A 26424-nucleotide genomic window follows, 5' to 3' on the forward strand; every position below is an offset into this window, starting at 1 on the left:
GTTCATTCATTCACTTCTGACCTAGCAGATAAACACCTGCTTCTCAAGTACATTTCCACAAGGCATAAACAAGAATATTGCTGTGCTAGCAGTTACTAGGTCAAAGGGCAACTTGCAAGTTTCAGAAAGCATACTGCAGTTTTCAAAAAGCATCTTTTTTAGTCTCATATGAAACTCAATTTGTATAAAATACAGTGCATGAAAAATAGAATGAAAAGCGTATTAAAATATTTGATTATTAATTTGGCATTAAGCATACACACATTAATACATATTTTTCTAACATTTCCCTCCTGTTAATACTTTTTCATTCTATTTTCAAAAAAGAATAAACAGCTTGCTTCTTTTCCTAACCTCTTCCATTCAGGATTTGCAATTAAGAAAGTCATTCAGTTTAAACTTTTATGAAAGTATTTCGCATTCTAGCAGCTCTTCAAATTCAGTACTTTCATACATAGTCTCAGATATGGATATATCTAAGAATTCTTTAACCAATCTCTTCATGCAGGGGATTCCACAACAAATACAAACTCCTATTAGGAGTAATCCTACCCCAATAGCAATCAATATGTTCATAAAAATAAAGCCCCACCCCCCAAAGGCATTCTGGAAAACGTCTGTCAGAGGGTTTGGGCCTGGCTTGGTCATGGCCGACACTTGCTGAATCACCTCGAGATGATTGTTAATCTCATGCTGATGGTCAGGAATAAACGCACTGCATTCTTCTTTGATCAAAGCGCAAGTTCCGCCTCTCGCCGCTAGGGTGAAGTCAAGAGCCATTCGGTTTTGGAGCACTACAGTTCTCATGGCATTCAATTCATCAGTTATCAGTTCAAGAGCAGAAAAAGTTGCATTACTCATTACTTTGAGAAGTTTGGACAGTTTTTGCAGCTCCCATATTGATTTGACTCCGCCATTCATAGGTGATATACCTGCCCAGTATATGACAGCATCAACAAGTCCATGTGCGCAAGTTTGGCTCCCACATCACAATGGTCTTTCCAGCCCACGTTGATCCGTCCCACTGGATTCTCGGGTTTCTTAACAGTCTTTTTGGTTACGTCTCGAGTATTTCGAATACTCCCTTGAGGCAAAACTGCAGTGTGTCGGATGGCCGGAACCAGGTACCCCAAAAAACAACTGCCAGACCAATTCTCAGGTAACCATTTATATGCTTTTTTACCACACACAAAATAACAGTCCTCTACCTTAGTTATTACTTTGTTACGAAATGACTGCCCTGCATGAAACATTTTCTTGTCTATTACAGATAACTGTTTATTAAGTACAGGATTGCGTTGTACCTGGTCAAGAGTCTTATGCATAGATTTCAAAAATGAGTCATAATCTGTACTACAAGATCCACTCAAATCATTTGGTTTTCTATAACATTTATATTGTACTGTAACATTACACTTACTCCATCCCACTTGGATGGTATCATTTTTGTAGAAACATACAATTCCTTTTTGTGTCACAGGCAAATACAGTGCTACCTTATCATGCGCTTTAATAGCAACTGTGTCAAAAAACAGATTTTCACAGGTCTCATTGATCCCTAGGGGGATAGCAGTCATTAATAAACCCCCGTATGCTGTTGGTATGGCTGTACAGACCCAGCAGTTCGAAACATTAAAAGTCTCAGCGTACACACATGTAATTGCCTGATAAGTGTTAAAGTTCGGATGCCAGTCTATGTTTGGTTCATTACGTCTAATCAGTTCAACCTTTGTGGCAGGAAAAAGGAGTGGCCACAACAAAAAGAACAGTGTGATCAATATTGCAATAAAAACGATCATACAAGTTTTCTGAGGTTGCTCAATGTCTCTACTCACTCTGTACCTGGCCATTTTGTTCTTGTTGTGCAACAGTAACAAAGTTTTTGTCCAGTTCAAAATTTTTAACCAGTTTACAGTGCATCAAATGAATCCAGGAAGCTCACTCTGCGATCTTGACTGCAGTGGGTGTCGACAGTAGTACCTGGTACGGACCTTCCCACTTCAGAGAACTCCAATTCTTTCGCTTCACAATCTTCACCCAGACCCAGGTGCTTGGGGCTACTGGTGCTTCCGATTTTGGTTGCTCTTTATCTGAAACAGAATTTAACTGCAAAAGTTTGTTATTCAAAAATCACCTCATATACCCTGCAAGTGAACTGTCAGCCTCCTGCTCTGTAGACATGAGAGGTTTCCACTGACGTGTATAATATGCCCTCCCAAACAAAGTTTCAAAAGGAGTTAATCCCTTCACATTTGGAACAGTTCTCATACTCAACAGTGCTAAAGGCAAACAGTGCACCCAGTTTTTCTGTGTCTCTGCTATCAGCTTCCTAAGATTATTCTTCAGCACCCCATTATGCCTCTCTACTAGCCCTGCAGATTGGGGATGATAAGCGCAGTGGTTCTTTAATGATATCCCAAAATAGCGACTAAGTTGCTGAATCATTTGGTTCACAGAATGTGTCCCGTTATCACTATAAATCTTTTCCGGTATACCAAATCTAGGTATAATTTCTTTAACAAGGACCTTTGCAACAGTAGCTGCATCTGGATTTTTAGTTGGAAATGCTTCGACCCATTTGGAAAACATGTCTATAATAACAAGGCAATACTTCTTATTTTCACATTTATTCAATTCTATGAAATCCATACAAATAGTATGGAACGGATATGGTGGTCTAGGAAAATTCCCTTGCTTAGGCTTCAACGCCCCTTGTGCATGATGCTTGTTACAAACATGGCATGCTGCACAAACATTTTTTGTATAATTGGTAAATCCATAGATTGTAAATACTCAATTCACTAACTGTACCATCCCCCCTGTTGCGACATGGCTCTGCCCATGGCTCAACAACGCTGCATATCTAAACAAATTAGATGGCAAAATCGGTTTCTTCTCCTTGGAGATGTACAGTCCCTTTTCGAGGATTGCGCCTCGTTTTATCCACTTCTGTTTTTCAATATTTGTAGTAAGTGTCTGCATTGTTTTTAACATTTCTAAATCTAAAATCTCAGAGGGTTGTAATTCCTCACTCAAATGAAAAGTTTCTGTGGCTGAAGCTGCCTGCTTCGCAGCTGTATCAGCCCATGCAGTACCTTTTGAAATCCTGTCCTGTTGTTTCATATGAGCTACGCATTTGCAAATAGCTACTTTTTTAGGTAACTGAATTGAATCTAACAAGTCTAAAATAAATTGCGCATGATTGATCGGTTTACCAGTAGATGTTATCATTCCTCTATTTTTCCACTGCTGCGCAAAAACATGTACAGTAGAAAAAGCATACTGACTGTCAGTATAAATGTTCACATTCTTACCTTTTGCTAAGGTACATGCCCTTGACAAGGCAATTAATTCTGCCGCTTGTGCAGATAAGTTGTGTGGTAAAGATTTTGCTTCTAGAGTTTCAGTAACAGAAACGACTGCATACCCCACTAGGTTCTGTCCTGTAGGACCCCTCCTGCATGAGCCATCCACATAATATGTCACCTCGGCATTATCCAAGGGAACATCCGTAAGGTCTTGTCTAGGTAATGTCTTTTGCTCAATCTCCTGCAGGCAGCAGTGTGGTTTGCCATCTGCAGGGGTTGGAAGCAAAGTTGATGGATTCAAAGTTGTGCATCGTTCAATTGTCATATGAGGTTGGCTCAACAGTATGGTCATACAGGAAAGATGCCTAGCTGGAGAAAGATATGCTACTTTTTCTTGCAGTAAGATAATTGCGACTGCATGAGGCAATCTCAATGTGAGAGGGTGGAATAGCACTACTGAGGCTGAAGCCTGCATGGCCATTGCAGCTGCAACTACTGCTTGTACACATTGGGGCAGGGATTGCGCCACTGGGTCTAACTGTGATGAATAGTAAGCTATGGGGCGTTGTTTGTCCCCATGTTGCTGTGTCAATACTGATGTCATATAACCTTGTTTACAACCTACAGTTTGAATAAACTGCTTGTGATAGTTTGGTAATCCTAGAACTAAGGATGATGCTATCAGTTGTTTCAGCTTACAGAAAGCTGCTTCTGCTTCAGGTGTCCATTGTAATAAATCCTGTGCTGCCATCGGCTTTTTAAATATTAAATCAGCCAGTGGAGCAGATTCCAAAGCATAGTTCGGTATCCAACTCCGACAAAAATTAGTAGTTCCCAGGAAGGACATCATTTCCTTCTTGGTAGTTGGTCTAGGTGCTTGTAAAATTGCTGTTTTTCTATCTTCATCTAATATTCTATCTTCTTTGGATATTACATATCCCAAGTACTTAACTTGTTTTCTCCAAAGCTGTAGCTTGTCTTTATTTACTTTGTGACCTTGAGTAGCTAAAAATTGTAATAAAGCTATCGTGTCCTCTCTGCATTCTTGCTGGGTGGGGGCTGGCAGCAGAATGTCATCTACATAAAGTAATATCTGACTACCTTTCGGTGGGACAAATCCCGCCAGGTTGCTTGCCATTTCCTGTGCAAATATTGTTGGACTTTCACAATATCCCTGTGGTAATCTTGTATATGTGTACCGCTTTCCCTGAAATGTAAATGCAAACCAATATTGGCTATCAGGGTGTATCGGTATCGAGAAAAATGCATTACTAATGTCTACCACTGAAAAATATTTTTGCTCTGGCTTTAAATCATTCAGTAAGGTGTGTGGATCTGGCACCGTTGGTGCCCTGGGTATAACTGCATTATTTACAGCTTGCAAATCTTGGACCATACGCCATTCCCCATTTGCTTTCTTGACAGGAAATAAAGGTGTATTACATGGTGAATCAGGAGATTCTATTAAGACTCCTTCCTTAAGTAAGGCTGCTATAATAGGTTTAATTCCCATCTCTGCATCCTTTCTCAAGGGATACTGTCTTTTCTGGGGTCTAAATGCTGACTTTGCCGTTATGGTAACTGGTCCTGCTGTTCGTATAAGTCCTACATCTGATTTCCCTGCTGACCAGAGAGTGTCTGGTATGTCCCGCAAGGCTTTTTCCTTTTCTTCCAATAAGAGTAATACTCAGCTATTCTCACTAGCCTGTGAGTGTACAGCTGGGTGTGTCTGTGTGATCCAATTCAATTTCTGTTTCTGTGCTCCTTGTTCGGAGAGCTCTAATTCTGTCTGCTTTTCCCACCTTGTGACTTTTTCACCTAAGTCTGCCCATTTCAAATTTTTGTTCTTAGTTAAACTAACATGTGGCAGTCGATTAGATTTATAAAGTGCTAAAAATTTCTGGGGCAATGAACAGCTTGCTACACTGTTCCCCTCTGCATCCCAGTACAAATTTCGCAATACTAGCCTGTTTGCATGGTTCTGAAACAATTCCTGTTCATAATCTTTATCAGGTCCTGGTCTATTACAGTAATATAGAGTACAATGCAACAAATGCTGTTTGTCAATGTCGAGGGAGGGGGACTTACTGACGGCTACGTTCATCAGTTCTTCGGTTACTGCCTCTGGACTAGTCGTAACTAAGACCTGGCTGTACCAGTAATATGTCTCACCCTCCGGTCGCACTACAAAAGTATCCATTTGTCTCTGTGCTTCCATACCCTGCATGATTGGAACTACGGCTATGCCAAATATCTGCATCAAGTCTCTACCCAAAAGATTTACTGGGCATTTTGCAGAAACTACAATTTTACTTTTCTGGGTCATTCCTGAAACGGGGTCTGTTATTGCTATGTCATGGGAGAGTGGCTCCCGATACAGCTGTCCATTAGCTGCTTTCACTAGTATATAATCTGGTGATTCTGAATCTTCCAGTAACTTGGAAGGGTGTATCAGGGTCCGTGAAGCCCCTGAGTCACACAGAAATTTAACTTCCCTCCCCTCTACCAGAAGCGTCACTTCTGGTTTCGTGTCTGCTAGGTAAAGCTCTAAGCTCAAAGGAGCTAGGTCTAAAATTTCATCTTCTTCTGTGTCTGCAAATTCATGTACATCCTCTATTCCTTGTGTCACATCCTTTACTCCTGCTATTATATTTGCACTTACGTTTTCCTGCTTATTCTCATCCAATGATTCCTGACTATCATATAGTCATTCCTCATCCTCCTTATTTTCTGTAATCACCTTCTTGTTTAGCTTGCAATCCCTTGCTAAATGTCTTTTTTTCCCGCACTTAAAACATTCACCCTTTTTCTTTCTTTCTTCGAAATCTTCTGATCGTTTATCAGATTGTTTATTTCCCCTGGGTATTTTTCTTACCCTTTTTCCCAGTTTGTACTACAAATACTTCTGACCCATCTTCTGCCGAAAATACTTGAGTTTTCTTTTTCTTTTTACTATTAAAATGTTTTTCTGCATGTCTAGCATATTCAAGTAATGGCTGTAATCTACTTGTTCGATGATCTACCATGTGCTTTGTAATAAAGCTGCTAATGGGAGTTATACTACCCTTCAAGAATGCATTCTTTAACTGTTGTTCATATGAGGAATCTTGTGTCTGGTTTTCTGGTATCTGCATTCCGCAGTGATTATTAAAACACTCTAACAGTCTAGCATAATATCTATCAACTGTTTAACCTTCCTGTTGAATGCATTGATTAATGCAAGTCCAATCAGCCCTAGGCTTCCACTTTTCAGAGATTTGGTCTGTCAGACCTTTTACTCTGCCATCCAGTTCTGCATTAGTATGTGGGAGTGGTCTAAGTTGTGCGTCACGAGGATTCCAGTTGCCACTGATCATGTGCTAATCTGGACCCACAATTTGTCTAACTACTTTTTCTACTTCCTCTCCATTTAAATGGTAACTTAATCTCATACCCTGTAAGTCTTCTAAAAATTTTCTAAAATTCACTTTTGGGTGGGGAATTCCCTCCGTGGCTTTCCGGATATCTTCCGGTGTCCACAGTCTATAAACTAAAAGAGCTGGATCCTGTCCTACCTGTCCTGCCTGAGGATTCGGCACTTCTATGAGCGGACATATCTCTTCTTCACTCATAGCCTGTGATTTTCTATTTAATTCATTTAATTCAATCTCCCTCCTCAAGTCGCATGTTCGAGACCTGGTCTCGATAGGATCCCTGACAAACGGTTGTGATTTTGCAGGGACAGCTGGATATAGCGGAGGTGGATCAGCTCGTCCACTCGCTTCATATTCTGGTAACGGAAGCGGAGGGGGTGAAGGAGGGGCTGTTGCTATTACCAAGTTATTGTCTTCTTTGTCTAAGAACATCGTCTTTGAATTTTTAATTCTCTGCTCCCTGCGATTTGCTTCCTCAAGCCACCTATGCGCCTGAGGGACTCCTAATTGTCTTTGCTTTTTTAGTTGACCTTTCGCGTCTATTTTTAACTGTTTAACAAGTTTCATAAGTGCAAGTTTATCTAAATTACCCTCAAATTTATACTTATCAACCCATTTGGTGTAGTACTTAACATTATCGGCACGCTGTAATTGCATATACTTCGCGTCTTCAGTTAGGGGCGGGTCTCGGGAACTTTTTGTGCACTGATTTCCCATTGCTGTCTTAGCTAAGCTGTAAATTGTTACGTAACCCTTCCTATCACGTGGTACCACAAATCTATACCTTTTCACAGTTTATCTAGAATAACTGCGTACCTATTCTGTTTCCCTGATCTATGACAAAAACAGTAACCCCTTTTTCTGTCTCTGATCTGCACATGCAAATCTACCTGACAAAAAACAGTTCTGTACTTAATCCCTGATCTTAAAACAGAAATAAGGTAATTCCTCCTTACCTGACCCTCCGTGAGTTGATCCACCGGATCGTTGACTCGTCCTCCAATCCCAGATCAGAAACAGTGGCTGGCCTCTTTCGAACGACAATTCAGTTGGAGGTCTTTCAAAACAGAAGAGCTGATTTGGCCTCTTCTCCATACGGATGCATGCCACCAGGCCCAATTCTGACCTAGGCCTAGAGCGAGAGGTACGTTCCGGTCCGAAGGACCAATCTGTCAAAGGAAAATTATACTTTCAAAATGATCAAAACACAGTAGGTTCAGGTTAAGGCACTTTAATCTTGCAGCAAGGAGACAAAAACATGCTAATATATAGTTTGTCTAACCAGAAACAGGAAATACTTTCATTTTTATACATTCTTAAACTTGTTGTGTCCTACCATGCTGACGTAACAGTTTACCACCTTTTTCATCATCATCTGCTGACCATCTTTCCCATGAATTTCTGATGATTTATCAATTTTTATGTGAAACTTCCTGAGAAAAACAACATGGCCTTGATTACTCCCAGTTAGATACATGTTATGTTACATTCATGATACTACGGCTAAATCAAGCACAATGCTTGCAGTTCATTTCTCTAATAATCCTTTGTCTACTTTATCTCTAAATTACTACAGCTGCAGAGGTTCCGCTCCTCTGGACAGAGCTGTTTGTCTGAAATCATTACATTTATAACATAAAGCATTGTTCATTCATTCGCTTCTGACCTAGCAGATAAACACCTGCTTCTCAAGTACATTTCCACAAGGCATAAACAAGAATATTGCTGTGCTAGCAGTTACTAGGTCAGAGGGCAACTTGCAAGTTTCAGAAAGCATACTGCAGTTTTCAAAAAGCATCTTTTTCAGTCTCATATGAAACTCAATTTGTATAAAATACAGTGCATGAAAAATAGAATGAAAGCGTATTAAAATACTTGATTATTAATTTGGCATTAAGCATACACACATTAATACATATTTTTCTAATATGTATATATATATATATATATATATATATATATATATATATATATATATAGTTTCTAAATTTAACAGATATGCATTAGGAAATAGGCTAATAAACATATTTACAGGTAGAACTGAAATCATTACGCAGGAACAGTTTCTGCTAACTATGGGCTGTTGTAGAATGTACTTTTAAATCAGAGAACAAGCTTGAAGAAGAACTTCTACTGACAAGTGTGAGAAGAGTCAATGAAAAGAGCTGACACACGACAACAATCATGGATTCCATTTGCTTAACAGCAGACAGAGCGCATGAAAGACAGCACCCAGATCAAGTCTGGGGTAGATTTATAACTACCCACCCAATTAAATGGAACCTCAATGAATGGATAGGTTCCCAGAAATTTACTCAGGATTGAATGGTCTTGCTTCATAGTGAAAGTCGGCACTGTCTTATTGTGGGTATTGGCAACTTATAATGGTCAGGACACTCAATCACCTTGAAATTTCTATGAATTCCTGTAAAAATGATCCAAACAAACTAATATTCTGGATTATGACACCGCTTTATAGAAATGGACTGATAGCATCTTGATTTTTTCAATATGTACAGCATAACTGCTCATTGTATATATTTTAAATATCTATAACAGCTTGCAGAATTAGACCATTAGTAGATTGTACCTTAATTAGAGAATATACTGCTGAGTACTTTTACCATCATGATGCCAACATGATCATCTAATGCTTCAATTCGTAACTTCAGAGATACTATACTGTGTTAGGATATTAATAAGGTTATTTATTCTGCCTGTTTTGAACCCTGTTGTTTGATTGTAAAAAAAAAAAGAAAATCAGAGGAGCATGTCTGGAAGAGAAAGATAAAATACCAATGAAGTGTGGTCGATAATAGACCAAAAGCTAAATCTACATATAATGTGTGTCAGAAGAAAAACAATGAAATGGGAAAATCCACACAGCAATAAAGACACATAAACTTCTATGAATCTTAAGAAATTTGACCTGCAATATGGAGATCATTACAAAAATGTGACATCTCTTCACAACAGGAAGAGAGAGAGAGAGAGAGAGAGAGAGAGAGAGAGAGATTAATCTTATGAGGAATCTCATGGTCATAGACAAACAAAAGATACACCCACAGATTCTGCAAGCCTTGCACGGTGTGCAGGATTAGTGCAGGAGCACTAGCAGGCAATTTGTCTGCCATGGGATCCAGGAATTGCCTGCAGGGGTGTGCACCAGCGCTCCTGCACTAGTCCAGCATGGACTCAGCCCCTGTATGCAAGTTACTCCATTTGCAGGAGAAATCCATGCAAATGTGGTAAATTTGTGATCCAGGAAGGTGGAAACTGGCCGTGCAGTACTAGTGTAATCTGCAGAAATGTACTCAGTAACAGAGTACATTTCTGCAAATTCCAAAATGGAACCATGACATCAACAAATAAAGGGTGCATATCAGTCAAGAGGCATGCCAATGGTCAAGTATAAGGCCACTGGCACTGGAAACAGCTTAAAAAAATAAAAAAAATCCACTTTTATTTTTTTTAGCTGATCTCTGTAGTTTAAGAGTAGGGCAGCAGCACGCAAATGGGATTGGGGGTAAATAAGAAAATAAACTTAAAATAAGCAGTCTAACTAAAATCACTATTCTGCCACTAAAGTCAATGGCAGGCAGAAGACAACATGGCCAGTGAGTAGTGGTTGCTAAGGGGGGATGCTCAGTGTGAGATATGTAACTATGCATTACTAGGCAATCCTATGCAAATGAGGGGAATGATAGTAAATCCCAGATTTCCCCAGCATGCTAGTCAGGCCCCAACAGTGTAGGAGCAGGAATAGCTTGGTGCAAGCTTAGGAGTTAGCTGACATCATAAGGGTGTGTGTCAGACATATTTTAAGCGGACTGGAGCCCTGTGGCTCAGGTTTGCTCCTAGCTAAGCACAGCAAAGCAAGGGTGTGTGTCTGAGTCTGTCTAGCACTCTTTACATTGCCTAAGTGGGTGTGCATGCCACGCACCAGGTTTTAAAAGAAAAAAAAAGATAAACCAGGAAATAGCAGCTCTGTGCACATTTGAGCACTGTGTTTGCACGGCACGCCCCTGACCTTAAACAGGAAGAGCAATGGGAAGCATAGCTGGCAGGTGAAATGTATCAGAATCAAACAATTACACAGGCAGCAGACCAGCTCAGCCCAGAACACTACTATAAACTATGCAAACACTTTCCACTCTGGTTTTTCCCATACTCTACACCACCGGTGTATACAAGTGGGGAAGTTTTAACAGACAAAACAACAAAATGATAGGGGCTGCAATAGCTATCATACAGCAACTTGTGGAATAGGCTGAGGGTGGTGTGGATGTGAATGCTGCCGACCAACCCACAGTGAGGAGCCGGAGAAGAGTGTACAGACCCAGGGTAACCTACCAGAAGCTACATGAGCTGGAGATAGTGGAGTGCTATAGGGTGGACATGGACCTTCTACAGAGCTGTGCCGGCCATGCCTGACACACAGAACTAACAGAGGGGAACCCATACCAGTGGCTACCAAAGCTATCTGTAGGCCTAAGAATACTAGCTACAGGTACCTTCCAAAGGCCAACTGGGGATATGATGGGGATCTCACATGCATCAGCATCCAGGGTACTCCACCAGTTCCTGGATGCCATGTCAGCACATGCCGGTGAGCATGTATATTTCCCCAACACCCGTGAGTTGCTGGCAGCAATATGTAACTGTTCCACCAAATAGCAGAATACCCTGAGGTAGTGGGTGCTATAGACTGCACACACTTATGCATCAAAGCACCACCCAGTGAGCGGGGTAGGATCTACATCAACCTCCATCAATTGCCAGGTTGTGTGCTATACACAGGGCATAATAATGAATGTGCATGCTGGCTGCCATGTAAGCTATTATGATTCCTATATCTGGCATCTGATGCAGCTGTACCAAAGATATGCCAGTGGGGACATCCCTCACTGTCACCTAGTGGGGGATGCTGGATATGCACTGGAGCCGTGGCTGGTGGCACCCATCAGAAATGCACACACACCCAAACAAGAACTACATAATGAGGCGCACACACAGACCAGGATTATAACAGAGCATGTGTTTGGGATGCTCAAGTCATGGTTCCGGTGCCTGGACAGATCTAGTGGAGCCTTGCAGTACTCACCAGCTACATGTACCCAAATTGTCATCGTATGTGCCATGCTACACATATGATCCTGTTGAAACAGCTGCAGCAGGAACAGCATGGGGCAGGGCCACACAGCCCCCACCATTGCCAAGGCCTGCACAGGCACAGAGTGACTCATAGGAGGAACAATCTGTGCCTGCCCCAGTAGGCAGAAGGAGGCATGCCCAGTTTGCCATGGCCTGGGCAATGAGGCAATGCATAGCACATACACTGACACAGGAGGGACCCAGGGAATAACACCTCTGTCTGACTCTCACATACAGTAAAAGGGATGCCAAACATGACACTACCTGTGCTCAACCATGTGTAGGGAGTGTACTAAACACCCTCAGTGCTGGGACACCCACAAGGTAAGTGAATCACACATACCCAACAACAGTCACAGCCAGCAGGACAGGTGTAGACAAACACAAACAAAGGCTGTGCTATGGCCTCTGAATGATGCCTATGGGTAACCTCCCACCCAGGTCTACACAGCCAGACTACAGCAGGTCCGGCAGTGGGATGTTAGTACTGAAGGGTAGAAAGTCAAGAAACTAATATGTAGGTCAATCAAACCTAAGACCTGTAGTACACTGATATGCCTCTAGTCAGCATGATAGGTTAGAATACAGAAGGATATGGAGTACCTGACATACCAGTACAGTTATAGCAAATGTGTACAAGTGTCAGGTGTGCCCCCCCCATCCTACGTAGAAATTTAGTAACAGTCAGGTGTGTCCCCCAATCCTGTGTAGAAATGTAGTAACAGTCAGGTGTGCCATCCCCAATCCTGTGTAGAAATGTAGTAACAGTCAGGTGTGCCCCCCCAGTCCTGTGTAGAAATGTAGTAACAGACAGGTGTGCACCCCCAATAATGTGTAGAAAAGTAGAAACAGTCAGGTGTGCCCCCCAATCCTGTGAAGAAATGTAGAAATAGTCAGGTGTCCCCCCCATCCTGTGTAGAAATGTAGAAACAGTCAGGTGTGCTCCCACCAACCCTACCTATTTATGTAGTAATGGTCTGGTGTGCCCTCCCCAATCCTGTGTAGAAATGTAGAAATAGTCAGGTGTGCCCCCCCAATCCTGTGTAGGAAAGTAGAAACAGTCAGGTCTGCTCCCCCCAAGCCTACCTATGTATGTAGTAATGGTCTGGTGTGCCCCCCAATCTGATGTATCCACGTCATAACAGTCAGGTGTGCTGCCCCACAACCCCATGTAGAAATGTAGGAACATGTATGTATAGGTATAATACCAGTGGAGCACAGATGCACAGAGGTGGCCAAGGAAGCAGGACAGGTAGTAGCAGCTACACAATATGCAGGTATGTGTGTGTTAGGTTGGTGTGTGTTTCATATTGTGTGAGAGTGGTCAGTTTGTATGCATGTTGAGGTAAGACCTGGTGGCCATCACCCACAAATGCTGATGACAGGGACAAGTCCTCACAACTGCAGTGCCAAACACAATACCTACCAGTGCAAATGTATGGTGATAATATGTGTCACCATCTGAAAGACTGACATGGCATGGCTGTTGGGCTAGATATACAACCAGCACACGGGGGAAAGTACCCCAGACATATAGTATATATTGTGTCACTGTGAAATGGGCACACTCTTGGAATAGTACAAACAGGTATGCATCACATTATCTGTAGTAGGGGATACCAATGTTGTCTGCCCAAACACTCACAGATCACAAAGGAGGTAGGACTGATGTAGTGGAAAACAGTTGATGCACCTGCACATGCAAGCATAACTGAAATTCCCAATGCATAGCTGTGTGTCAGATGCAAGTAGTGTCCATAGCACACATGCACCCAGCTCACTCAAACACCACCCACAGGTATCTCCCTTGTTGTACCCCTGCTGTAGGGAATAGGTACAATATGACCCCAGCTGACAATAGCAAAAGAATGCAGCATGCAGTGCAGGTGTCCCATGGAGGTGTATTGCCAGCTGTAGGTAGCACCCTGCCAGCATCCACACCACCAATCAGAACTGATGGAAAGTATTGGCATGAACACCTAGCACACCTACCCTGTCACCCCAGGAGAATATACTGTATGGTGGTCTGAGACTGTAGGACAGACAGAATGCAACGGCCTGCCACATCTGACCTGCATCAACAGCCAATGGCCCACAGGCCTCTGCCAAGGGCCTGTGTCTCACACGTACTGCCAATGCATGTTATGTCATGGGCACCCAATTAACAACACAACACACTCCACATACGCCATGTGCAAGGCCCTGTGGACAAACCACAGTGACATGTCCACCATGTCCCACTGCATGAACTGTTGAACAACACCAACACACAGCCACGAAGTGGTGATAACCATAGGGATAGTATCAGAGAATGTATGCATAATGTAAGGAAGAGGAGAGAACAACTGAGGGAGGGTGGGAGCATGGCCAGTATGGAATGTACAAGGTCCGACACAAAGCTGTGTGCACACACTATCCCTGGCTGTAAACACATAAATGGGTGCCTGCATACCTGCTCATACACCACAATAGGGGTAATGTCCTGACTCATGGCCCCTGCCTCTGGGTAACCTGTGCAAATCTGTACAGCTGTGAGGTATTGCCATAGCAATATAAGGGTATACTGTCAGGTTGCTGGATGTACATGTATGGGATCCCCTGCCAGCACTGTACCAAGGTACTGAACTGGATACCCAGACCCAGCAGCAAGTGTCTGCAACACCTCCTCCAGGATGGCATAACCTACCATGAATATGTAGGCATCTGCCCACAATACTGCACACAGCTGCAGTCACCCTTGTCCCCCAAGACATCATTGTGAGCAGGAATGTCCACCTGACAGTACACAAGGACAGAAAACATCACAATGTATAACAGTACACATGTCTGAATATCACTGCTAACAGCAGTACCATGTATCTGAATCAGCACAGACACAATCACCTACAGTGAACACTAAGCTTTGCACACTTTGTCCCCATATTGCCAAATGATCGACAGATACCCTGCAGAAACAGTTTGCTACCTGTAGGTGTACAACACAAAGGTCTGCACTGGAGTACAAACTACCTGGAATCGATCCACCCATGCAGTACAGAAGAGCATACTGGGCATGTTCACACACTTAGAGAAATGAAGACAATGTCAGACAACAACATACTCATGCTCACACACACACATGAAGCCCATGTCTGCAAACAACTGTGGACCAGGCATATCTAGCAGTTGCAGATGTTAGTGCAGACAGTCCTCAGTATGCACCACTCATGCTTTGCACACTCAGTGGATAGGAATACAGGCATATATCCAAGGACAACACACTATAATAAGCCAAAAGTAGACATACGTAGATGTGTAGAAGAGAGTGACTATGACAAGGAGCCATCCAGATCTGTCCTACCCAGCGCACAGCCAAATGGCTACAACCACATGAGGTTCAGATATCACTCACTGTAGATACTAACCAAGGGTATCTGTCAGCAGTACCGACTATGTGGTGCAAGTGCTAGCTGTGCAACATGACTGTACAAGGAAGTAGTCACCCAGCAGCTGTATACATGTACCTGTGGAATATGGCCCTGCGTGTGCCCACATGTGGTGTGTCAACCCCTAGATGAATAGGTTATGGCCCATGCACACACACTGGCCTCCCCATAGCCCTACTATGACAAGCTTGCTGAGGTCATCCACTGTGAAATACAGCTTTGGGAAGGTTGTAGCTCAGTAATCTCCGTTGTGTGTCCTATAACTGCATACTGCTGTAGTGTGATAAAATAGTTAGGAGTTCTAATCCCAGACTTGGCAAGTGTGTGTGTGTGTGTGTGTGTGTGTGTGTGTGTGTGTGTGTGTGTGTGTGTGCCTGTCTCTGTCTGTGTAGAGAGAAATGCTTTTTAGGCTAGTTGCACTCCCTTCAATTCAAATGCCCTACTTTGGCAAGGCTGCTGATGTCATCCACCCTGAAATAAACTTTTGGGAAGGTTGCAGCCCAGTAATCTCTGTAGCATGTCCTATAACTGCATACTGCTGTAGTGTGATAAAACAGTTAGGTAGGAGTTCTAATCCCAGACTTGGCAAGTGTGTGTGTGTGTGTGTGTGTGTGTGTGTGTGTGTGTGTGTGTGTGTGTGTGTGTGTGTGTGTGTGTGTGTGTGTCTGTGCGCCTCTGTCTGTGTAGAGAGCAATGCTTTTTAGGCTAGTCACACCCCTACAATTCAAATGCCCTAGGTTGGCAAGGCTGCTGATGTCATCCACCTTGAAATACACAACTGGGAAAATTATAAACCAGTAATCTCCATGGCATGTCCTATAACTACGTACTGCTGTAGTGTGATAAAATAGTTAGGTAGGAGTTTTAATACCAGACTTGGCAAGTGTGTGTGTGTGTGTGTGTGTGTGTGTGTGTGTGTGTGTGTGTGTGTGTGTGTGTGTGTGTGTGTGTGTGTGTGTGTGTGTGTGTGTGTGTCTCTGAAAGCAATGCTTTCTAGGCTAGTTACACTCATTACACTTCAAATGCCCTACTTTGGCAATCCTGCTGATGTCATTCACTGTAAAATACACCGTTGGGGAAGGAATACTCCAGTTATCCCCACGGTGTGTCCTATAACTGCTTCATGCTGTAGTGTGATATAGAACTCTGGTAGGGGTTCTATCCCCACACATGGCAGTTGTGGATGTTTTGTGTGTGTTTCTATGTCTGTGTAGGGAGCAATGCATTTTAGGCTAGTCACACTCACTACACTTCAAATGCCCTACTTTGGCAATCCTGCTGATGCCATTCACTGTGAAATACACCTTTGGGGAAGGAGCACTCCAGTTATTCCTGTGGTGTGTCCTATAACTGCTTCATGCTATAGTGTGATGTAGAACTCTGGTTGGGGTTCTCTCCCCACACATGGCAGTTGTGGATGTTTTGCATGTGTTTCTATGTCTGTGTAGAGAGCAATGCATTTTAGGCTAGTCACACTCACTACACTTCAAATGCCCTACTTTGACAATCCTGCTGATGTCATTCAGTGTGAAATACACCTTTGGGGAAATAGTACTCCAGTTATCTCCGCGGTGTGTCCTATAACTGCTTCATGCTGTAGTGTGATATAAAACTCTGGTGGGGGTTCTATCACCACACATGGCAGTTGTGGATGTTTTGTGTGTGTTTCTGTGTCTGTGTAGGGAGCAATGCATTTTAGGCTAGTCAGTCTCACTACACTTCAAATGCCTTACTTTGGCAATCCTGTTGATGTCATTCACTGTGAAATACACTTTTGGGGAAGGAGTACTCCAGTAATCTCCATGGCAAATCTTATAACTGCATAGTGCTGTAGTGTATTAAACTAGTTAGGTAGGAGTTCTAATCCCATACATGACTGGTGTGTGTGTGTGTGTGTGTGTGTGTGTGTGTGTGTGTGTGTGTGTGTGTGTGTGTGTGTCTGTGTGTGTGTGTGTGTGTGTGTGTGTGTGTCTGTGTTTGTAATTTGTATCCTGTGTAGAGGTGGGTGTGAGTCTGTAACAACTGGAGTCAATGGGAAGTGGGTTTTGCAACTCTCTTATATGGTGGCCCTAATATATATCACAATGTCCACCATACAGGGATAACAGATGTGAAATAGCCGCGAGACTGGGGTGCATATCCATACCCCTACATTTGACATCAAGGCCAGGTGAACAAAGTGAGTGAACCTAGTATTACAAGATAATACTCTCAACCCATGTCTCATACACACACACACACACACTTCCCTAGGCAACAGCCACTGTGTTGGTAGTACCCTGCATATTGCCCACTGATAGTGACTATGGTGTGATTGCAGTGGGCTACAGTGGGCATGGCACTGTGACCATCAGTCCAATGGGCATGTACATGCCGACAGTGCACCTACCTCATGTTCCCAACTGGACACCTGCAACACCTGTGGTGCCTTCAAATGTGACCCACAAAGGACATACCATGCCTGAAAACATACCCTGTATTGACAGATGCCACTGACACCAGGGAATACCAGTATCATGCTATCAATGTAGGTGCTGGGTCAACCTGCTGTCCATTAATAGTTCTCACCACATGAGGCCAGGACAGGCACATCTGATGATAATCTGTGTAGACAACATGGGCCAGACACCCCAAGTACAGTTCCACATGTCGCTGTACATGCATGTGGGATGTGTGCACATCCCAGACACCATCAATGTCATGGACTAAGGAACACATACATGGCAAGCAATGCACAGCATTGTCCACATGCAATAGTCACCCAGGTGACTGGATGGTGAATACAATATCCACCTGTTTGGTCATATCCTGACACGATACTCCTGAGCCACAATAAAGACCATTACCATGTGGCCTGATAGTCATCTGGCACAGTCGACCATAACACATCCATGCAGCACTGCACCCATGCATGTCAGTACTGGCACCCTGTGTCTGTGTGTGTGTTGTATGATGCATATGACCACATTCACACTCACTACAACCCCATTGGCATGCTGAAGCATGCTGTCTGATGTCAGACACCTCCACATACCATTTCCCCATATAACTTCCATATGACCCCTGTGGTGCATGTGATACCTGCACTATAATGTGTTGTGGCAGTCCCACTAGTGATGATTTGTATTCCTGGCCCTGCCAAGTGTGTCAATGTGTGTGCTTCCCTGTGAGAGTGTGGCTGTGTTGATGCTGGCACCTGTTCATGTGGACAGGCACGTGTACTACACCTACCATATAGCTACCATAACCCTGTTGCAAATGTCGCTCACCATCACATATACGTTTTGAGGGCTCCTCAACATGTAATTTATGTGGCACATCCAATAACTGCATAGACATGTGATAGCACTACATAGTCATCAGGGGGTTGATATCCTGTACTGGTAGGTGTGTGATACAAACAAGCTTATGTTTTACTCTCCCACCCCTCCCTGACTATTCTTTGCCTCTGTCTGAATTTCTTACTCCCTTTGGTGGATGTGGAGATTTACACCTGCTGTGCTTAGGCAGCAGCATGTGTATTTTAAGTGTTGCTCATGATCAGCTGATGGCCTCTGCATGAATTTCAGCCTTCCTCTAGCTGATTGCATGTGGAACAGCTGTGGTAACATTCCCATAGCCAATTGCATGGGAACACATTCCAATATCTGGGAACATCATGTTGGTGTTGGGCCTTTACATTCAGTGTGAGCAGGAACTTGATCCGTTGTTTGGCAAACAGCATCACAGATGGATTGGGGATCTACCGCTAACAATATACACTGTGGAAACAGGGCAACACACAGGAGGGTGATGTGCCTGACCTGACAACAGAGTGTAAGTGCTGCTATACTGCATTTGTAGTAATGTTGGTTTAACAGGGTGTGTGTGGATATGGCTGGCTGACATGCTTTAATAGCTGCCATGTCAGTGCTATGTTTATGAGGAAACCTCCATCTGTAGGGTCTGCTGCAGAATGGGCAGTGTGTGGTGTCTTTTGTTTCATGTGTTTGCCACAGAGCACCTGTCTGTGGACTGCAGAAAGTAGTGTGAGGATTGCAGTCTGTAGATGGTGACAGCCGTGAGAGTTACTGACTTCAATTCTCTCATAGGACATATGTTGCAACAAACCCTGTTACAACAGTAAATGCATGAGGGTATCACAGCCACATGTCAATATCGGCCCTGTTTATGTGCCTCCAGCCACAACTCTGTCACCCTTTGTATATACGTCATGCAGTAAGAGGTGCATATGTGCTGTACACCATAATTAGTGTCATCATATCTGATAACAAGCCAGTGAGATATCAGACTGCTACACATGTTATATGTAGTAGGGGTTACAATTTATGATGTAACCTGGACATTTTGTGGTTGTGTGTACAGTATTGAGGTCTGTGTACTCATGGTAATTGTCAACACTGTGTATTGTTCATATGTACTTTGGTCTGTGTACAGACTGTGGTAGATGTCATTGTTTGTGGTCCTGTTCTATCTGATATTACATGCTGCTCCTCTATATGTTACCCTATCGGCTTACACATTTGTAGGGCCATACACGCGCATGTCCCATACCACAGTCAGGCTTTGGACAACACTGTGGAGTGGCCCAGTATATGTAGGGTTAGTGTGTGAGTGGCACATATCAGGATGTTGTTGCACAGATAGTCCATTTACTGTAATATTACGCTAGCTTTCCATATGTTGCTGTGGCTGTGTTCACACTGGTTGTGGTTATGCACTTTCACACAGGTGTATCATACTCTGTGCTGTGACATGCCTGTAGATCCTGCTATACATGCTGGTACATGTGCATTCCCCCATAGGAAGTGCAGACCAGTGTTGAGCCAGTCTGCTTGTAGCCTGCACAGTGTGTTGTTACATGCCTAGCAGCTTAGTGTACTTATCCAGTGAGATATCACATCCAGATACTTGCCAGATGGACTGCTGCCAGGCCACCATAACAGTGATGTATGTCAGACAGAGCAGTAAGATGCTGTACAGATGTATGTCAATATCTAGTGGCTAGTATGTGGCCATAGCAACTCCTTACCAGTGGTTATCATGTGTCAAGACAGACAGGGGTGTGTGAATGCAGAACCTATGGGGGCAAATGTGTACCAGTAGTTACATGTTATACCTATCTACATGGCTGTTAACATCCACATTGTCAGGCTTGGTCCACATGTCTTGCACTGAGGGGTTTTGTGTATACTTCTGGACTATCCAGAGTGTGTCAGACTGTCCATATATATTGGCCAATATCTCTGCTGTAGTCCACAGGAGCATTACATGTTAGCAGTGGTACTGTCCTATGATGTCCTTAGGATGTCTGTCAGTATCCAGTGGTGCACATAATATAAGCAGATGTGACCATCCACACACACCATATCTATGCTGCCTTACGGTATCTGGATTTACATTACCATACAATCCACCTTCGGTAAATGCAGGCCTACTGCCTCCTGCCATACAGACTGTTCTGTCTGTCAGTGTGCTTGTGATGGTGCCAGTTATGCCTTGTTATGTAAAGGTTACATTCCATTGTGTCAACTGAGTTCTTTACCCCCTAGTTACTGTGTACAGAGTGTAGATAGAAACTGCTGAACTATACATCTGCATTACTTACTGTTGATTGTTTGGTATCCTGTGGCCCAGTCTGTCTTTACTATTGTACTACTAGAAGGCCTCGGCCTGGACAGCAACATTTGTAAACCTTTCTGGACTACTGTATTAGTATAATACACACAGTTGCATTACTCTCTTTATATGGATGTCAGTGTCTAAACAGGTATGTGACATGGCATATACAACTTTAATAGTACACAAATACAGCTTCCCCATTTATGCAAACCTGTGTGTGGTGTTATATCCTTTGACCTCTCTGTGGGTATATGTTGCAGGCAACGATCGTCATTTGTATGGGTGGCTCATACAGTGTCCAGTTGTTAAGGTGGTAACTGTAGGCATAGTGGCTGTTCCATATTGTGTGCACCGTCTACATATGTATCTTACTATATATATCTCTGCGTGTGTATGTGTAGTTACATATATATATATATCTATATCTATACATATATATGTATATCTGTATCTGCATATATGTGTCTGTATATATTTATCCTAGGGATGCTGATATCTTCCACACTGTACATTCCTTATGGGAGCCAGACTGTACTGCATGATGTGTTACTGATACCAACCTGGCATCATACAGGTGGGATGGAGTACTGTAAACATCTTGTGCCCATGTCATGCCAGGGCCTGGTAATGGGATCTGCAACAGTTGGTAGTGTATTGCAGGGCAGAGGTGTTTGGCTGTGGGGGGTATACCTTTTTATACAAGACGTATGTTGATTGGTGCCTCTCAACCCCATTAACGGTGCATGTGGACATATATGTTTTTGTTATGTTCCCATTGTTATCTACAGATGTATGTCCTTATATACCTATATAGATATATATATCTGCTTACATATATATCACTTGCTGTATATATATATATATATATATATATATATATATATATATATATATATATATATATTTAGACATATACATGTAGACATATATAGCTATAGATGTATGGATTTGTATGTATATATGTTTATATATATATATATATATATATATATATATATATATATATATATATTTCTATATATATATCTATATCTACATATATAGATATGTTTTATCTGTTTAGATATTAATATATGCACACACACACATACATCTACATGTTGGAATACATTCTCTGTACTGTAGAATGACTGGGCTGGATGATATGCTTGCATAAGCATCAGGGTTATGTGTATCTGACATGGCTTAGTGGTAAATGCTATGGTGAGCAGGGTCCTGGATTTGAGCCCTGCAGAGGCTGTTTATTTTGTTGCTGGGCAGAACAAGGGCAGTTGGATACAGAGTGATTAGGGTACTTCTGAGCAGTTGTAAGCGGGTTTGCACCGAGGTAAGCACTGCTAACTTCTGGTTATTGTTTCTTATATTCATTTAGCTTCTAAATTGCTTAACCTGTGTAGGCATTGCTTGCCCTCGCGCAAGCAGGCTTAAACCCACTTACTGCTGCTTAAAAGTGCTTACTCTTGCTTACCCCGCACTAATTTCTTTAAAAGAAAAGAAAAAGGGTTGATAGGAAAGTGGTGAAAAAGGGGCACAAAGAGGGAAAGACAGTAAGGAAAATAGCTAGGGATGTGCAGGAAGGGTGTGGGGAAGGTCCATAGCTGCTCATTTCTTTTACAGCAACAGCTGTGCATATGCACTGAATTTGTAGGTAGATTTGGACACTCAAATCCCTGGGAGAGGGGTGAGGACAACAATAATAAGTTGTGATGCCAATTAGACCTGATTATGTGTCCAGTGGACGTGTGTCAAATGGACATCTATGTATGGGGCGAGAATCTTTTTTGGGAACAGATTGCCCTTTTTTTCTTTTGTTTTTCAGGTGAGAGTGGGATGTTAGGGAGGGATAGTAGGCATATTTGGGGAGGTAGGTTGGGTAGGTTAACAGACAAGAGAAACAACATGCATACAGGGGTGGTATGGGATACATGTGGGGAGTAAACTCCTTGATGGGAAAGGGTGTTGGAGAATCGGAAGCCCATGAGCCCCCTAGTGGAAACAGTGTGACTGAGGTCCCCTCCCATGGGTAGTCACCACTGCACCTTCACAGCCCTGAAGGTGGCTGTGCTGGGGGCTGAGTCTCAGAGCCAGCCTGACCCTCTAGTGGTGACACGCATCCCTTGAGGTGGCATAGCAGATCAAGGTGCTGGCTGAGCTCGCTATGCACCACGACCCAGACCTGGCGACGGGTGACAGGTTCCTGTCTGCACCCGCTCCAAGGGTGGGGCAAGCACCATCCCCTGAGGCAGTTCCACCCGAAGGTGGTACAGGACCAATGGAGAGGGAGATCCTGGGTTGGGCCCCAGACATGCTGGTGCCCGGTGCCATGGCCAGCTGAGGTGGGTGGGACAGGTGGGTTCGCTGGGACCGGCCTTCCCAAACGTGCTATAGTGTTTAGATTTTATCATCATATGTGAGTTAGTAATAGTCAACACATTCCAGGGTTAGGTATAACAGCATGCATAGATATTCACATTAACCCAGACACCGGATATGGAGCAGTTGCATAGCAAACAGAACACATGCATATATGGGACCACAGTGATAATAAGAATAGCATGCAGGTACATTGATGGCACCATGCCACCAGTGTTGGAATAATTCAATATAGCACATGCATGGGAACAATTAAAATATTTATCAAACAATTGGACATTATCAGAACATTGGAATCATTACATACTGGTCGGGGTGGGTATGTTGTTTATTGTTGGAGATATGGTGGGGTGGGGGGGGGATGTCAATTAACAACTAGTATATTCCTGTAATCCACATTACTTTCCTAGTCAGTGCTGTTATCCGTACCTTACAAGTCTTACTACACTACCCTATAGCCTTAGTTTGGACAGTGATATGGCTGTCATCATCGTTATACCTGAACTGATTTTACCTGCAGTATACACCTCTTACCTGGTATACCTGTGGAGGGAATGTTTGTTACCACTAACTCTTTCTACACATACTCCCAGATTCCGGGTTGATGTTGTGCACATAGCTATGCAACTCTTTATGCACAGACTCTGGCCATGTGTTGACCACATGCAGGTGTACTGGGACATATCTAGACTATTGCCCTCTTCAACCTTTAGTGACTTCACACACACATATGCATGCTTTCCTACACAGTTATATTATGTAGCACAGTGTGGGTGACAGTGATCAGTGATACTTTATTATTCAAAGAAACTGCAACACTCACAATTCCCTACAATACCAGAGTAAACAGTACCAGTACAGGGTATAATGTTTTTTATTTCTCAGCACAGTCTTCATATCCGACATACCTGTGAGAGCAATGTTTGTTAGTACTACCTGAATGTTGCCACTCAAAGTTCGAGATTACACATTAGTATTATGTGCATACACCTCACTCTGTTACTGTACACACTCTGGTCACAGCTTGACAACATGGGGGTGTAGATAGGACATACCTGGCTTATTACTCTCCTAACAGTTTCGGGAGTTGCTACAGTGACAGGTTTGTTCTCATAGATGTATGACAATCACTTGTATTCCCTGTTTGCTCGCTAAACATCTGGGATTATCCCACAAACCTACCAAGGGTACAGGAGGACAGGCAGCAGATATGAGCCTATATACTGTACATTCTGGTCTTATCTGTACAGTTGTGGGGTATGATTCTGTATGCAGCCTACTTACACTCCCAGGATTCAGACCATGGCTGTGTCTGTTACAACCTAAACACTGTCCATCAGTGTTGTGTGTGCTATATAGATATTGTTGTATATCTCCTATCTGCTTTCTGTGTTATAATTCTTCTGTGCTTTTGCATTCTGGCCTTGTATTACAACACTCTGATACAGATTTCCTAGACAGTTATATTTTGTAGGACAGTGTGGGTGACAGTGATGAGTAATACCTCACTATTCAGAGCAACTGTATCACTCACAATGCCATACAATACCAAAGTAAACAGTACCAGTACAGGGTATCATTCTTGTATTTCTGGGCACAGTGTTGGTATCTGACAGACCTGTATGAGAAATGTTTGTTAGCACTATCTGAATGTTACCACCCACAGTACCAGATTCCACATTAGTATTATGCACATACATCTCACTCTGTTACTGTACACACTCTGACCACAGCTTGACAAGATGGGGGTGCAAATGGGACACACGTGTCTTCTTAGTCTCATAAGGTTTTGGGGAATTGCTAGTGTGTCAGCTTTATTCTCATAGATGTGTGTCAATCAGTTGTATTTCCTGTTTGCTGCCTATACATCTGGGATAATTCCACTGATTTTCCAGGGGGACAGGTTGACAGGCAACAGATATGGGCCACTCTACTGGGCATTCTGGGCATATCTGTACAGTTGTGGGGTATGATTCTGTATGCAGACTACTACCACTGGCAGGATTCGAACCATGGCTGTGTGTGCTAAAAAAAAACAACAGGTCACATCTCAGTTGCATGTGCTATTCAGGTATTGTTGTTTGACTTTTCCCGTTTTCTGTCTATGTGTCTCTCAGTTGTACTAAATGGACTCTGGAGATTACACCAGTCATATATAGGCATTCCTACACATTCTATTTATGGTGCACGGTGTGGATAACAGTCCTTATTACAACAGTACTATTACGTGTATGTAAATTTACATTACCATATGATACCAGAGTATACACATGCAGTCCAGCAGTTAGGCCTTTATTGTCAGCCTATTATGCTTTTATTTCCATACATACTATATGAGTCTTTTCTTGCAATATTCTCCGGTGTATGCAGTACTTGCCTTAAACAATACAAGTTTTATACAGGCAATTAATTTACTAATATTTTTAGATTTATTTCCTATGGCAGTACATGCAAGAGTTTTACTGACCTGCCTCGCATTGCAACCTCTCCAGGCGACTGCCATGGGCCTCCTGGTTCGCGGCCCACATGATTGCAGCTGTGTAGGATATAAGAGGAAAATTTAGTCATACTATCCATGATATACATGAAATGGCAATTATTACACACTTAGTGGGATGATACTTACACACAGCTGGGACATCCCCTGCCATTTTAGCCTCTTGGATCCACTGCTCCTAGAGGTCCCGCTTATGCCAATTCAGGTCAGCATAGTGATGCCTGACCTGCTCACCAGTTTGGGATATGCCAGTGGCACTGGTGAGGTCATGGGCAAGATGGTCCCAGGCATCCACCTTATATTGGGAGCCCTGGTACTGGCCCTGCAGCTGTCTCTGTTCATGGTCTTTGACAAGGAGTCCTGCCATGACTCTGGACTCCTGGATGCACCAGCGCTGTGCCCGAAAGTGCACACCCTCTCCCCTTCCTGACATAGTGCCTGCAAAGGAAGCTACAGCCAGTTATGAGATATATTCCAGCCTCTTGTGTTTAAGTGGGGCAGATTTCCCACACTTTTTTGTGATTGGCCAGTTTTGAAAAGGCTAAGCTATGGGCAAACCTACTTACTTAAGGTTGGCATTGTTTAAAGGGATATAACACTGGGTACATTGAGTTAGCTAGCCTACACATTGC

Source organism: Protopterus annectens, chromosome 1.part2 (assembly GCF_019279795.1).
Source record: "Protopterus annectens isolate FY-2018-M chromosome 1.part2, PAN1.0, whole genome shotgun sequence".
NCBI lineage: Eukaryota > Metazoa > Chordata > Ceratodontiformes > Protopteridae > Protopterus > Protopterus annectens.